Below are 15,612 nucleotides of genomic sequence, written 5' to 3'. Positions count from 1 at the left end.
GGGGAGAGTCTCAAGGGGTGATATCATTATAGTGCTTCAGGATAGAAGCAATAGCCAACACTGAAAAATATCAAGCAGAAGTTTAGAAAATGTTGATTTCAATTTCTAATTTCATTAACATGATTTTCTAGGTTAGTGGATTAAATAGAATGCACAATCTGAGAAGTGGATTTAAAGCACCTTTTTAGACTTCGTTTTAATACACAATATTTACAAGTCATTGTGGCATGTGACTCTGACCATTGTCGATGCTGGAGGACCATTGTTCACTAACATTTTTTGTAAAGAAAAATGGTTTTGTAAGAAATTAGGAATAGATCTTTAGATTTAAAATGACTCCTTTCTTCAGGTTTTCATTTATACATAATTAAAATTCATAGAATTACATAAAAGGCACTGGGTCTGGGGATGGTCAGACCTTAATGTAGTAAGAAGAAATTAGTTTTCTGCATAATAAGGGCTTAGGAATTTGTAATTCGTGGCTTTTATCATTTTGCTGTGCCTCATATTTTTGCATTGCTTATCACAGTGTATTAACGAACATTCATTAAATCCCTGTGAACAAAATCCCTTGAGTTAAAAGACTGATATCATCACTGTCTTACCTACTTTGTCAGAAGAGAGAAACGAAGATGGATTGAGCTTGTTCTTTCCTTCCTAGAGGAATTTGGCTAGAATAATAATTCACTTGCCTAAAACTGGCTGGAAAACATGGGAGGGAGGTGGAAAACAGGCTGGAAGGGAAGAAGAAAGCATCTATATTTAAAATTTTTACTTATATTCTGACTCCCTGGAGATTTGGAGGAAGGCAAGGCTCTTGGCTTCATCTAAACTTTGGATTATGTTGCTTCCGCTGGTGACTATGTAAATGGATTCATAACACTTAACACACGCCAACTCACGTGCTCCTTCTGTTTTCTTTGCATCATGTTGCAGATCTGCTTGTTTGTGTTCCCTCAGTCTCTCTGGGACATTTGCCTCAGATGCCCCAACACCAAGGAGTCCTCTGATCAGAATGGTGGAGCGTGCGGCCCAGAAGCAGATATCTGGCCTCAGGGAGAATCTCAGAGCACCTGCTCTCAGCACAGAGGTCACTTCACCTACTACACAGTGGACATCCATCACGTGACCCCTGGGATCAAGGGCGGATGCCCACAAAGCATCATATACCATGTGTTTATCAAACTCTCTAAAGTCACCATCACTCTTCCTGGTTGACCTTCCTCTTTGGATTCAACTTTTTGTTGTTGCTTTGGTTTAGTAAACCTTTACTTGGTCACATTCTGTATTTGAGTAGAGTATCTCTGTTTTGAAATTGAAGTTCAACTTCACACTTTTCTTACAACATTCATTTATATAGAAAAGATATGTACAGACGCATATGCATATGTAGCAGGAAGAAAATTTGTTATTTTGAGGTTTAACGGAGAAATTAAGGGGGTGCAGGAAAAAGAGATGGGAGAGAGGTCTCTTTAGAGACAGTGGAGAGAAGGAAATGAGGCCTATCAGAGATGGTAGGCAACTTTAGAAATAGTGATGTCTGATTTATATATCTATTATATATATAATTCACATGGTTCAAAAATCAAAAATTGGAATCTCCCTCCCACCCCATCCCCAATTTATCCAGACCACGTCTTCCACTTTCCCTGCCCTAGTAACAACTGTTATTTTCCCAGGAAAGTTTCCAGAGTTTCTCTGTGCATATACAAGCAAATATGAATAAATCTATTGATTTATTTGTTCTTTCAACAAATTATCAAGTGTTCCAGGCAAAAAACAGAGAAAGATTCCTGTCCCCCAAAAGATGACATTCTAACTGGAAGAGACAGATGATAAGCCATAGGCGTAATAAATTTGAAAACAATATTTTCCATTAGATTAATGGGGCTAATGAAGAAGGTCAAGGAGAATCAATATGAGGAGCGGGGTTGCTATTTTCAACGTGGTGGTCAGAGGAGGCCTTGTAGAGAAGGTGATATTTGAGCAACGACTTGAGTTGAGAAATACCCATGGAGAAAAGTTCAATCCCATTCATAATGAGAAAATGGTCTTCACCTGTGTTTCCCATGTAAACAAGAGGCTGTCTCAATTACACTGGGAGGCCAGCACACACTGCCACATGGAAGGGGATACACATATTCACCCCACAGTCAATCCTCCTCAGGAAAACACACATTATATTGCTAGTATAAAATTTTCTTCTTCTAGGAAGAAACCAGAAGCTGCTGCAGTTCAGCTGTGATGACAACATCTATGAGGTAAAGCAAAGCAAATCTGTTTCTTTGCTTCCAGCAGGAGCAGACAGGGCGTGGAGAGGGTAATACAAAGTCTTCTCACTTATTGAGCACTTACTATGTACCAGGCCCCCTGCTAAGTACGTTATCTCCTCTGATTCTTACAATAGGCTTACAGTCTTGCAGGAAAGGTATTTCTCTTTATTTTTATAGATTAACTTTATTAATTTTATAGATAAAAATCTTAGACTCAGGTTATGGAACCTGGCCAAGGTCACGAAGATCCTAAGTGTCTAATTCTGAAGCCAAAGATTCTGGAGTAGATTAGACTCACTGCAGTCCTTGCTTTGCAAAGTAAATACCAGCCAGGGGAGTCATCTGCCTTCTGTCCTTCATGTTTAGAGCAGCTGGGCAGTGGCTTTGAGTAGTACAGGTAAATACGTATGCAATGTATGTAATGCTATCATTCTGTGGTTGCTTACAGAATGCATTATACTTGGCATTCAGCTTGATATTTTTTCCCCTTTTGTTATAAAATACCATATCAAATCCACTCTTGTGAGGCCATCAAACGTCTTCATTGACTGTCACATCACTAAGCTTACCTCCAGGTTGCTAAGGCCGTTTTAAAATTAATTGCAGGGTTCCCACATAAAACTCACAGAGTCATTGTTTTGTTACTATGATAAACATAGTTTTGTTACTATGTTTTGCTATTTAAAAGTTTTAAGAACACATAATATCACATAGCTTCCAGACTACTATTTGTTAGGTGACTAAATTCCTTAATTTATTGCTGACAGAGTTTACAGGAAACATATTTTTAGTCAAGTAGATCTATAAAAGGAAAAAAATAGATCCCACTTACATTAATGTTTACATTAAAGTTGTATCTCTGATGTTCCTATCTCTATTTGAATTCTATGTACTCATTAAAGGCAACAAATGTAATATCTTTATGGGATAAAACCCATTCCCAGGCCAATGCCAGCTTCTTTATTTGAGTTACTGGAGCTGGACTGTCAATTCTGTAATTCATACATCAATATTCAGTCCCTCAAAAATGTGATCATTTTTCTGTTCTTCTATTCTTCTCTTTGATTCTTAGAAAGCAAGATCTAAAACAAACTTAAGTTTGTAACTCTGATAAAGAATTAATCCAAGTACTTCTTCCTGTCAATGAAGATGTATTTTAGTGATTGAACGGTCAGCCTTGAAGTACTTCATTTTGCAGAAATGAAAGATCTGAGAAGTTACTCAGTTAGGATCTTTTTATGTGTGACTAATTTATTAAGTAAGTGCATCTGTGATTCCAAAACCATAATTTTAAGAAATATGTTTAGTTATTGTTTCTCAATATGCCACATATTTACTTCATTTTTAGATGCTTCCACCATAGTGATACATAGAAATGATATAGGAGGGACAGAGATCGATAGAAAAAGAGTTTCTGATATTGTTGTGTTTTAAAAATTATCTAGAAACAATACTCAGAAATATTCCCCTGGGACTTCCCTGGTGGTCGTGGTTAAGACCTCATGCTTCCAATGCAGGGGTGTGGGTTTGATCCCTGGTGGGGAAACTAAGATCCCACATGCCGAGTGGCACGGGCAAAAAAAAAAAAAACCAAAAAGAAAAACCTAAGGAAAAAAAAAAGGAATGTTCCCTAAACAGTCGCCGACTTCAGCCTACATTTTGTAGTAAACTCCAGTTTGATGTCAAAGATACCTCTTTATGGGAGGAAAACAAAAATCATAAGTGTAGAACCACTTGACACTTTCTGCAAGTTCTTGTAAGCTGCCAAACAGTTCTAGCCTGAAGTACAGACAACAGAACAACTGAAATCACTCACAAGGTTACAAAGGCAAAAATGTCCTTGTCTGTTTTACTGTTATCATCGTTATTATGATCTTTGATACTACATCTAGGAAAACTGCTTTCTATTGGCTTTAGATATATCTTTAATTACCTGCACATAGTAGATGCTTGGTAACCATTTTTTTTTAAATGAATGAATGAATGAGATGTCTATGTTTATGGCTGAAATGGGGAAAGAGTTGGAGGATCTTAAATATTTCAGAGTTGTTACATGAGTCAGCAATACAGTACTCATGCTAATGAGAATCTTTCAGAATTATCTTTTCCCAAGTTATTTCCTGCACGAATCATTCCAAAGTTCTTGCAGACATAGTGGGACTCCCGAATGCCTATGATGTAAAGCCTCTGCAATGTGTGAACGTGTAGGAAGTGCTTTTAAGATTTTCTTTCCCAATCATCTTGCTTTTTGGCAGATGACACAATGGAGGTGCAATATGTAGGTGGACATTTTCTACATTATAAAATATAGGCGGCTAGTGGGTGACTGCAGAGGCAATGGCATTCACAAAGTGGAGAAGATAAGGTTTGAGAGTTCGAAAGAGCACTAATTCTTTCACAATTAATAAAGAGTCATGAAATGTGATACTAATAGAAAGGATAAAGGAACCAAAAACATACCCTCAGCGCTCTGCAGGAAGAAGTGCTAGAAAGGCAAAGATCATATTTTTTGAACCAAAACTTTCATTTTGTATGCTCTTCCACTAACCTAATCTCCCATTTTTGGATTTTACACACACACACACACACACACACACACACACACACTTACATACAAAAGTATAGTGTAAGCAAATGTGATTTATAAAACAAAATTAGACCATACAGTATCTTCTAAATAAAATAAAAATTGGAAAATGTCTTCTTTGTGCAGGATTCCATATGGTGACATTGAATAGTTTAGTTCCAAGTCACTGTATTAGGGAGTTTAGCAGCGACAGAAGCTTGATTGTCAGCCTTGGAGAATGACACTTGGTTTTGTTGTTACACCAAGAGTGGAGCCATCTCTCTAGGGCTGACTTATCGGAGGTTGATGTGTAAAATCAAAATGCCAGTGTCTTACTGAGCCTTGAAACATAAAACTGTCACAAAGTCAGGAATCCTCACATTGACATGACCAGCTCATTTTCTCCCTGTAGAAGACCAACAAGGGAAGTCAGGCTGGAAAAGAAGATTTTGTGAGCAGCATGGATTCAAAACACAGGAAGTGAGGCCAGCTGAAGGTATTAAGCTGGGGGCGGCCAGTGCAGATGTGTCCAGGGGCCAGGGACATAAGAGAGCTGAGCAAAGGGGCCTGGTGTGGGCTGTGGACAGCAGAGAGCCATCTGCAGGGGCCAGCTCTTACATAGCTCTGGCTGATTGTTGCCACATGGGAATGTGGAATTTTTCAAAAAAAGTAATAAAAGGATAATCTTATGTAAAATCTTTTCAATTAAAAAAAAGTTTCCAGTTAAAAAGAACCTAACAGGGCCAGACGAATCCAGCTGTAAGCAAGGTTAGGTGCCCAGTACTCTAGTTTGCGAGCTCTGCTTTGAGTTTCCAAAGCCTGATGCATCTGGCTCATGTGATCTTGAGCCATAAGACTCAAGTAATTCAGAGCCATTGGTTAAGGCTCCCGTCCCCTGAACAATGTTTAGACACACACAGTCAACACTTGTCTGAGTGACACTTTTTCTTGTACTTCTCTGATGGACCAACACCACCCGCCCCCCCACCAACATACACACTTTGGGTGAACACACTCTCTAGGTATCATAATATATTCATTCTTTGACAGCCCAGTCTTGCTGACCTGACAGCTGTCTGGTCTCTAAGCAGACTTGAATTCTCAGCTCTGATCACTATATATTGATTGCACAGTTTAATGCTCAAGTCAATCTTTATTTCCCTCATTTTTAAGTTCCAGGGGGACACATCACTATATCTTCATGAACTGATAACACTGTCTTATAAAACGTACATCATTTTCTCAAAATCATAATTTACTTTTAGCGCTGCCCATTTGACCTGGGATAAATTATTTTCCCTACCTTTTGATAAAAACAGTGATATCCCAGGTGGCTTGTTTAGAATAGAACCCATCAAATGGGCCATCTGTATGACATCTGTATTACAGTTTTGAAAGATAGAGAGTAATATGTGAGAACTGTTTAGGATGAAAGAAACTGCAGAAATGATTATTAATGTTTTTCTGTCTAACCACAGCTGGCTCACTAGCGATGCTATTTTTGAAATCGGCAGCATGGCCATAGAAACACACTTTCTTTGCAATTTGCCATACCAGTAGGCATATGGTGCTGATGTCAGCATGACAAAATTGAGGCAGCGAGGCCTTAAAAAACAACCCATATTATTATGTTTTACTTTGGGTGCTAACTTAAGATTGAGCAGCTGTTCAACAAGTGTGGGAGGCATTTCAGAGACAGATATTGGGTCTGGACCTGAAATTCTGCAGGATGGAATGGAAGGTTCTGTCCTACAAGGTACCAATCTGGGCTTCAGCTCCTAGAGAGGATGCACACTGAAGAGAGGCTGTGGTTCACAGTCCGCAGCCCTCCACAGAGAAGTGAAAACATGTTTTATTTGGCCAGTCTGATCTGAAAGAAGTGTTGGGAATATTCGGTACGCAGGGACATTTTATCTGACAAATGACACCTGGCCCTGAAGTTTTGATTGACTTAAACAACTGTTCCATGGAGGGAGAATTTTCAGAGTAGTTCATTGAAGAGAGAGGAAGCTGCTTGAGCCATCCACACCCAGAACTTAGGGGTCCAGCTTTCTTTTGCTTATAAACTACTCGTTCAAATCATGAAAGAAATTTCTCATTATGGAAAAAAGATCCACGTAAGTCGAGGGAATACTATAATGACCCCCCTCCCCATGTACTCTGCAACCAGTCTCACCAATTATCAACTTTGGCCAATTGTTTCATTTATACATCTACTTGCCACTTCTATACCGAATGTATTATTTTGAAGGCATTATCTAAAATATTATCTAAAATATTTCAGTGTGTATCTTTAAATAATGACTCTTTTTCTAAAACACACAATAGCATTATTACATCTAAAATTAAACGATAATACCTAAATATCATCAAAGATCTAGTCAATGTTTTAATTTGCCTGATTATCTCATAAATAGCTTATAATTAGTTTGTTCAAATTAGGATCCAAACAAGGTCCACGGATTGCAGTTGGTTGCTGTGTCTCCTAAAGTATCTTTCTCTCTTTTAAAACAATTAATTTTATTAGAATATAAAATAAAGATAAGGAAAACTACATGCAACAAATGTATGACAATTAATTTTTGTGTGTGTGTGTGGTATGTGGGCCTCTCACTGTTGTGGCCTCTCCCTTTGCGGAGCACAGGCTCCGGACGCACAGGCTCAGTGGCCATGGCTCACGGGCCCAGCCGCTCTGCGGCATGTGGGATCTTCCCGGACCGGGGCACGAACCCGTGTCCCCTGCATCGGCAGGCGGATTCTCAACCACTGTGCCACCAGGGAAGCCCCTGACAATTAATTTTTATAAAAGTGAACAGCTTTGTAACCACAACCCAGGTCAGAAAATAAAACTTTGGCTTCCACTTCAGAAGCTCTGTCCATGAGACTCATTCCAATGATGAACATTTTCTTCCCCAATTACTTTTACAGTAATTGCTGCCTTTGCAAATAGTTTTATCACCCGATTGTGATCAAATGTCCCTGGACATTATAATTTAGTCTTGCCTATTAAAAAATATATTTTAAGTTTTAACTTAATGAACTCTTTCTTTCCCTTACATTTTATCTGCATCCTTCGACTGACAGTTTCCCACAGCCTGGATTCTGTTGAGTGTATGCTCGTGGTGTAATTCAACAGGTTCTCTGTCCTCTGTATTTCCTGCAAACTGGCAGCTGGATCACATTGATCCTGTTGTCAAGGCAAGCAGGTGTCGGGCAATTCTGTAGGAGGCACATCTGGTTGTTTCCCTCGGTGTGATGTCAGCAGCCGTTCGTGATTATTACTGCCTGTATCTAGTAGTAGTTCACTTGGTTTGCAGAATGGAGATATTCTAATTTTAATAATATCTACTCATTTGTTAGTTGAAACACTGTTATAAAGAGATACTCTCCCAATCTATTATTTGGTTACCCAGTGGTATATAGTTCATATAGAAAGGCAGGATAGATTCTTTGTTTTTATTTAAACCATTTTTCAAGATAATGAATTGATGCCCTATCACATTCTGAAGGTGATCAATTCTTTTTGAGCTCAAAGATTTAAACATATTTGATTTGTTTTACTCCATCAAAATTACTATTATCATGACTGAAGCTCCAGTCCTCTCATCTTTGGCCAGTGAAATCTTCTTCAGGTGGGCTGTGAAATTTTTTGAGGTGATCCTAGCAGTCTTCGATAACCTCCCTGGTATTTGATAGACAAGATATTCCAGGCTCATCTTGTCATTTTCTGCCACAGACTTAGAATTAGCCATTTTTTCCAGAGGCTCTGGTTTCTTTTAGTGAGAAACAGTATTTCAAGACCACAGTGTGGACCCTAGGGATGCTCATTGCTAATAGGTCGGTCATTGTTTCTACTCAGTCTCTGCCTTTGTCTGTCTCTCTATATTTATTATATTTATATATGTCTATAACTTTTATATTTATATAACATATAATATATAAAAACATACTTTTTGAATCATTTAAAAATAAGTTGCAAATATCATGACACTTCACCCCAAGTGACACTTTTCAATGACTTGATAATATCATCTAACATACAGTCCACTTATCTTCAAAATGGCATTTACATATTTTTAAAATCCAAGATGAGGGGACCTCCCTGGTGGTGCAGTGGATAAGACTCCAAGCTCCCAATGCAGGGGGCTCAGGTTCGATCCCTGGTCAGGGAACTAGATCCCACATGCATGCTGCAACTAAGGAGCCTGAGTGCCGCAACTAAGGAGCCCGACTGCCACAACTAAGGAGCCTGCAGGCTGCAACTAAGGCGCCCACGTGCTGCAACTAAGGAGCCCGCCTGCTGCAACTAAGACCTGGTGCAACCAAAATAAATAAATAAATAAATAAATTTAAATAATCCAAGATGAAATCCAGATTCATGCATTATGTCTGGCTGTTACATCTCTTTCGTCTCCTTTAATATAGAATAGTATCCCTCTGCCTTTTCTCCTTTCTTTCCTGACACTGACATTTTGAAGAATCTGAGTTACTGTCTTATAGATTTACCACAATTCTGGATTGGTCCTAATGATAAGATTCAAGTTAAACATTTTAGCAAGACAACTACATAAATGACATTGTGTATTTCCCCCTGTAGCTTATGAGAAAGAGGTACAGAATATAAATTTTGTTCTGTTATTACTGAGAAACAAGTTTGATCACTTGGTTAAGGCACGTCTGCCAGATATCTTCATTGTAAACATATTTTTTCATTTTTAATTAAAAAAGAATCTGTGGGGTAATAATTTGAATAATATAACTATCTTATTCTCCAACAAACTTTCACCCAATGGTTTTAGCATGCTTTATTAATCCTTGCCCGAATCAATTATTATATAAGGGTTACAAAATGATGATTTCTAATGAAATCATTTTGTTTATATTTATTATCTCCTTCTCTCTAAGTTATTCTTCTATAAAGATCTTTTCCTCTTTTCTCTTTTCCTATCTCTCTCTGAGTATCACTAGGGGTATCATGGATTTTGAAAATGATATTCCATATGGCCAGTGGCAACACCTTTGAGCTGGTTCCTTCAAAATGTTTTGTCCACTTTAGCTTTCTTGTCACAATCAGAAGGGCATTTTATAGACTATATGGAAATGCATAATATAAGGTCACACACTACTTATCAATTTCTAGCACAGCGACCAGCATTCTGTCACATTTGTTGAAATGAACTAAATTTACACCCTCCTGAACCATGTCCCTTCTTGTTGTGAGTCCAACCAGCAAAGAGAATTGCAAGTGTTACTGAAGGGAAGAGAAGGTGGTGGGGTGGGGTTTGGGAGACAGGCCTAGCCAGGACTAAATTCTGCTTCTAGCCCATTAATAGCTTAATAGACCATTAAGGTCTCAGAAAGTGGTTCAACCCCTCTGAGTTTCAGTTTGCTAATCTGTTAAAAAGAGAGAGAGAGAGAATAATAAGATCTATCTGATAGGAGTGACTGAGGTTTACAGAGTGTCTGGTTCACTGCAGGCATTCAGTAAATACGGCAATCACACCGCACCCAGAGTATGAAATATCGAACGGCATAAAAATCCAATTTAATACTCGTTTTTTTGCTTTCTGTGCCAGAAGGAAAGACTCATCAGGGAGGGAGCCTGTTGAGGGTTGCCCTTGGGTACAGACTTGGTAGGAGTCTATCTTGTTTTTATCCCATCCATGACTGAAAGATGAGATCCTGATTTGCGAGGGGAATTTTTTTCTGTCTACAGATAAGTGTTTGTCTCCTTTCTAGGTTCGTCCTCCCTCTCCCTCTTTCCTTCTTTCTTTTTTCCTTTCTTCCTTTCTTTTGTATCATGGTAAAATAGATACAACATTAAATTTATCATTTTAATCATTTTACAGTGTACAGCTCGGTGGTACTAGGTACATTCACATTGTGCAACCACCGCCACCACCCATCTCCAGAACTTTTCATCTTCCCAAACTGAAACTTCGCACCCATTAAACACTAACTCCTCACCCTCCCCTGCCCCCAGCCCCTGGTAACTACCAGTCTACTTTCTATAAATTTGACTACTTTAGGTTAACTCATGTAAGTGGAGTCACATATTTGTCTTTTAGTTTTTGTTTAACAGCTCATACCTCATTTCTCATTTTAAAATGTTTTGTTGCAAGAGGAAAAAAATACAATGCAGTATAAAATGTTGACAGCATCAAGTTTCTTATATAGTTTTCAACCTACCAGAAAGATAAACAAATAACCGACAACAGAGGGACAAGGCTTTTTTGTTTGTTTGTTTGCTCTCAGTAATTAAAGCTAAAAGTTGTATTATTGAGTAAAAACAAAATAAATATGGGGAGACAAAATTCTCTGGGTAAATGGCTCTTCTGGCATTCTATATTTTCCCCTCAAATTATCACCTTATTTGGTTATCTCTACATTTTAAAGACACCCAGAACTGCCCTTGAGGATAAGCATATCACTTACAGTGGGCGGGTTGGACAGCTGTCATGTTCTGAGGGGAGACAGGGTGAGGGGTGGGGGACAGGGGAAAAATGCTACAACCTGTAGCCTCTGTCCCAAGGCAATGTGCCTCTTTGACCCTGGGGAGACTCCCTCAGTGACTGATTAAGGGCTATGTTAGAAATGTCCAGAGAACAGAGGAAGAATTCAGTCTCTCACCGCTGAGCCAGAGGTCTCCAGTGACTCTACCTCTCACGTGCCAAGTCTCACCTTATATGCCCCATCCCTTCTCATGGGAGATGCAGCTTGCCCTGCACGTGCAGGCAGAAGTACCATCCCTCCGTGGGCATTGTAGGACCCTGTTACTGCGCCTCCTTCGGCAGAAACCACATCACAATTTGGGTGTGATGGGAAAAGCAATCCCATTTGTTGATGTCCACTTTACAGCCCTCACATGATAGAAGCAGCAGTACTAAGTCACCTCTTCCTGTTCACCAGGAGTCAACTCCAAGCCCAATAAGCCCTGTAATTCTGCATACCTATAGTGGCCTGAGTAACAGACAAACTGCTGTTTATGTGAGCAGCTTCTCCTGGTGGACCACAGACAAGCAGCTAGGCCAGGTTATTCACTTTGTAGGAGTCTGTGGTGTGGTGGAGTTGAAATTTGCAGAGAATGGAGCAAAAGGCCAGTCCAAGGGGGTATGCTGAGGAGGTGGAAGTCTCTGAAAACTGTCCACAAAACTGTTGGAAATTCTTGCCAGAAAAGTACTTAATGGAGAAAAAGTGGATGTGAGGTCAGCCACCTGGCAGAACCTGCCACAGTTTGAGGCAGGGGCTCATTATGTGAATGCATTTGAGTCTCAAGAGTGGAAATAGATCCATGGGACCATGCCCGAGATTCTAGTGGTTCTGCTGGTGGATGGGCCACACTCTGAGCAACTTGTACTCTCATTCGTCCACATGGGTAAGACCCCCCCCAGTGTGCTGCCCGACTTCAGTTGCCCTCCTGCAGCCCATCATCTGATGGGTCTGGTCCCAGTCCCAATTCCATCCCTACCACTTCTCTCCTCAAGCTTTGGAGTCCCTCCTCTTCCATCTGGCATCTACCATGAGCATCTCATGCCCCTCCATTATCTCCTTATTTAGCTGTACCTTCTTCCCCTGGGTCATCCCACTGCCTTTACCTCGATCCAGCTTTCTCTCTCCCACCAAATACTACAGTGGGGCCTCTACCAGATATTTACATGAAAGCCTTTGGCCCCTCTATCCACCACTGCAGCCAAGATTTGGGCTTTCCACCCTCTATGGTGAGTGAAGCTGAATTTGGAGAGATCATGAAGCAAAACAGAGCAATTTCCAACAGTGCCATTTCCAAAGTGGTTGCTGGAGCCAGCGCAGGGGATTACAGTGACTTGATTGAGATGCTGCTTGCAGCTATTACTGTTATCAAACAGTCTCAGGTCGTCAGTGATGAGTGTTGCTGTGTCCTCATCTCCCCCCTTAAGAGCTTCATGGCACTGAAGCCAAGTCCTACAGTGTGGGTGCCAGCAGGAGCTCTTCCAGAAAAAGACATCTGTTCAGAGATCATCTAGCTGGTCCCAAGAGAGCAGCAGGAGGCACCAGGACCTGCTCCTTAATGAAGATCAGCATGATGATTATTTCCAAAAAAGGAACCAGGAGCCCAAGAGATACCAGAATAAAGAATGGGACTGGGGCTTCCCGGGTGGTGCAGCGGTTGAGAATCCGCCTGCCGATGCAGGAGACATGGGTTCGTGCCCTGGTCCGGGAAGATCCCACGTGCCGCGGAGCAACTAAGCCCGTGAGCCATGGCCGCTAGGCCTGCGCGTCCGGAGCCTGTGCTCCGCAGCGGGAGAGGCCAAAGAATGGGACTGGCACCATTGAGAAAGGAGTCTGGTTGGAAGCAAATTTTTTTAGTGGACTTGCATCTCCTCACCTTCATCAGGCATGTAGGTGGATGTACCTGAGAATTCTGAAGCCCTGGATTCCTCTGAGTGGGAAGAAACATTCCTTCCATCTTGCTAGAGAAGAGCAGCACCCCCTTTGCCAACAGGTGACACAAGGGCTTTACCTGAGGCAGATGTAAGATGATACTTGTCCTTTTTTTTTTTTTTTTTTTTTTTTTGTGTGTGTGTGTGTGTGTGTGGTACGTGGGCCTCTCCCATTGCGGAGCACAGGCTCCGGACGCGCAGGCTCAGTGGCCATGACTCATGGGTCCAGCCGCTCCGCGGCATGTGGGATCTTCCCAGACCGGGGCACGAACCCGTGTCCCCTGCATCGGCAGGCGGATTCTCAACCACTGCGCCACCAGGGAAGCCCGATACTTGTCCTTTTCAAGATTGATCCCAGCTTCCATCGTTGCCATCAGATTATTTTTATTGAAGTATAGTTGATTTACAATGTTGTATTAGTTTCAGGTATACAGCAAAGTGATTCAGTTATACATATATATGTGTATATATATATATGTGTGTGTGTGTGTCTGCAGATATATCTATTCTTTTTCAGATTCTTTTTCATTACAGGCTATTATAAGATATTGAATATAGTTCCCTGTGCTATACAGTAGGTCCTTGATGTTTATGTTTGTATGTTTTATTTATAGTGGTGTGTATCTGTTAATACCAAGCTCCTAATTTATCTCTCCCCTACTCCCTTTCTACTTTGGTAACCATAAGTTTGTTTTCTATGTCTGTGAGTCTGTTTCTGTTTTGTAAATAAGTCCATTTGTAACATATTTTTGGATTCCACATATAAGTGATATCATATGATAATTTGTCTTTCTCTGTCTGACTTATTTCACTTAGTATGGTACTCTCTAGGTCCATCCATGTTGCTACAAATGGCATTATTTCATTCTTTTTTATGGCTGAGTAATATTCCATTGTGTGTGTGTGTGTGTGTGTGTGTGTGTGTGTGTGTGTGTGTGTGTATATATACACACTACATCTTCTTTATCCATTCATCTGTTGATGGACACTTAGGTTGCTTAGAGCTACCATATTGACTCAGCACTCCCACTTCTGGGCATACATTTGGAAAAGACAAAAACTCTAATTTGAAAAGATACAGGCACCCCAATGTTCAGAGAAGCATTATTATCAGCAGTCAAGACACGGATGCCATCAGATTTTAATAATTTGGGTCCGCTCTCTACATAGCCCAAGCAGTCCCCACTGCAGGAGCAGACAGCTTTCTTAGGGGAAGGACTAAAATGTACTGACAGGAACATGGAAACAAGTGTGGGAGTGGATCTTGAGGGTGATGGACAAAGGCAGGTGGAGTGTGAAGGGGGAGCATTGTATAGTGAGCATCTATTGACCTGGGAGCACCCTCCCATGACTCAGGATTTAACTTCCAGGCAGGGACATTTAATAAGTTGCTGGCCGGGTTCTCTGTTGGTTGGACATGAAAATAACTTACAACAAATGAGACAGAAATGCCACAACTGCTTGGGCAAAGTGTGGAGAGAAGAGCCAGAAGGGCATGTTTGTACTGGTTTATCATAGGACAGACACCGAGAACCTAACCAATGACTATGTTCCGCAGGAAGAGGGTCCAGAAGATAGTCCTGTCACTAAGGCAAGAAGGAACGCGCTAGTGAGGGTGACAGTGGCAGTGCTGAGAAGTCAAGGGTGCTGCCCTCCATAGGCCTGACCACACACCCGGCTCATCTGGTTCTAGTGCAGATCTCAGGAGGGGACCCTGGAGCTGGTCAGTGGACAGTCCCCGTGAGCGGCCGGTGTATTGCCTCAAGCATGTGCCTGGCTGTCTCTCTGCTTCTGCCTTAGGACTTTCTCCAGAGTCTGCTCAGTCCATGTGGACGTGATGTGGAAGTGGGGTGTGTTAATGCCTTAGGGGACAAACTTCAGGGAATGAGGAATGAGCAGTTAGTGAATGAGTCCCCCCACCTCCCTGTCCTTCAGCAGGATAATCCTGGGACACATTGGTCACAGTTCCTCTGAGGGCCTGTGGTGAGATGAGTCCTTGCCGTCCACGGCGGTAAAAATTCTCCCTCTACTGGCCTCAGATACAGGCTACTCCAAAGTCAAAAGTCACTGTGCATTATTCTCTCTCCTGCTCTGTCTCCCTCTCAGCAGCCTCACTCCTGCTCCCTGGGGTCACCTCCCAGTTCAACTCCACATTCCAGTCTGTGTCTCACACTTTGCTTTCAGGGGAGCCCCATCTAAGGCTCTCCTTCTTGCTAGAACTTAAAGTTCCTAGAATTCATGTATGGGTAGCACAGTACACTGGGCATCAGTTAGCCTATTAAAATATCCTCACTTGGAAAACATATCCCAGCTTAGAATTAAATGATGATTGGTAATATCAGCATTCTCAAAA

General features: G+C 41.1%; 1 long non-coding RNA gene and 1 pseudogene across 1 annotated transcript in view; one reads left to right on the top strand and one right to left on the bottom strand.

Annotated features, from left to right (window-relative positions):
* Positions 1-15,612, bottom strand: part of LOC136793790 (uncharacterized) — a 79,962-nt gene that overhangs the window by 29,800 nt on the left and 34,550 nt on the right. The gene's annotated exons all lie outside the window — the stretch shown is intronic.
* On the top strand, positions 1,894-15,003 carry LOC131752805 (cleavage and polyadenylation specificity factor subunit 7-like; annotated as a pseudogene).

The sequence above is a fragment of the Kogia breviceps genome, chromosome 3 (assembly GCF_026419965.1).
Source record: "Kogia breviceps isolate mKogBre1 chromosome 3, mKogBre1 haplotype 1, whole genome shotgun sequence".
Lineage (NCBI taxonomy): Eukaryota > Metazoa > Chordata > Mammalia > Artiodactyla > Physeteridae > Kogia > Kogia breviceps.
This window is presented reverse-complemented; position numbering and strand designations above follow the sequence as displayed.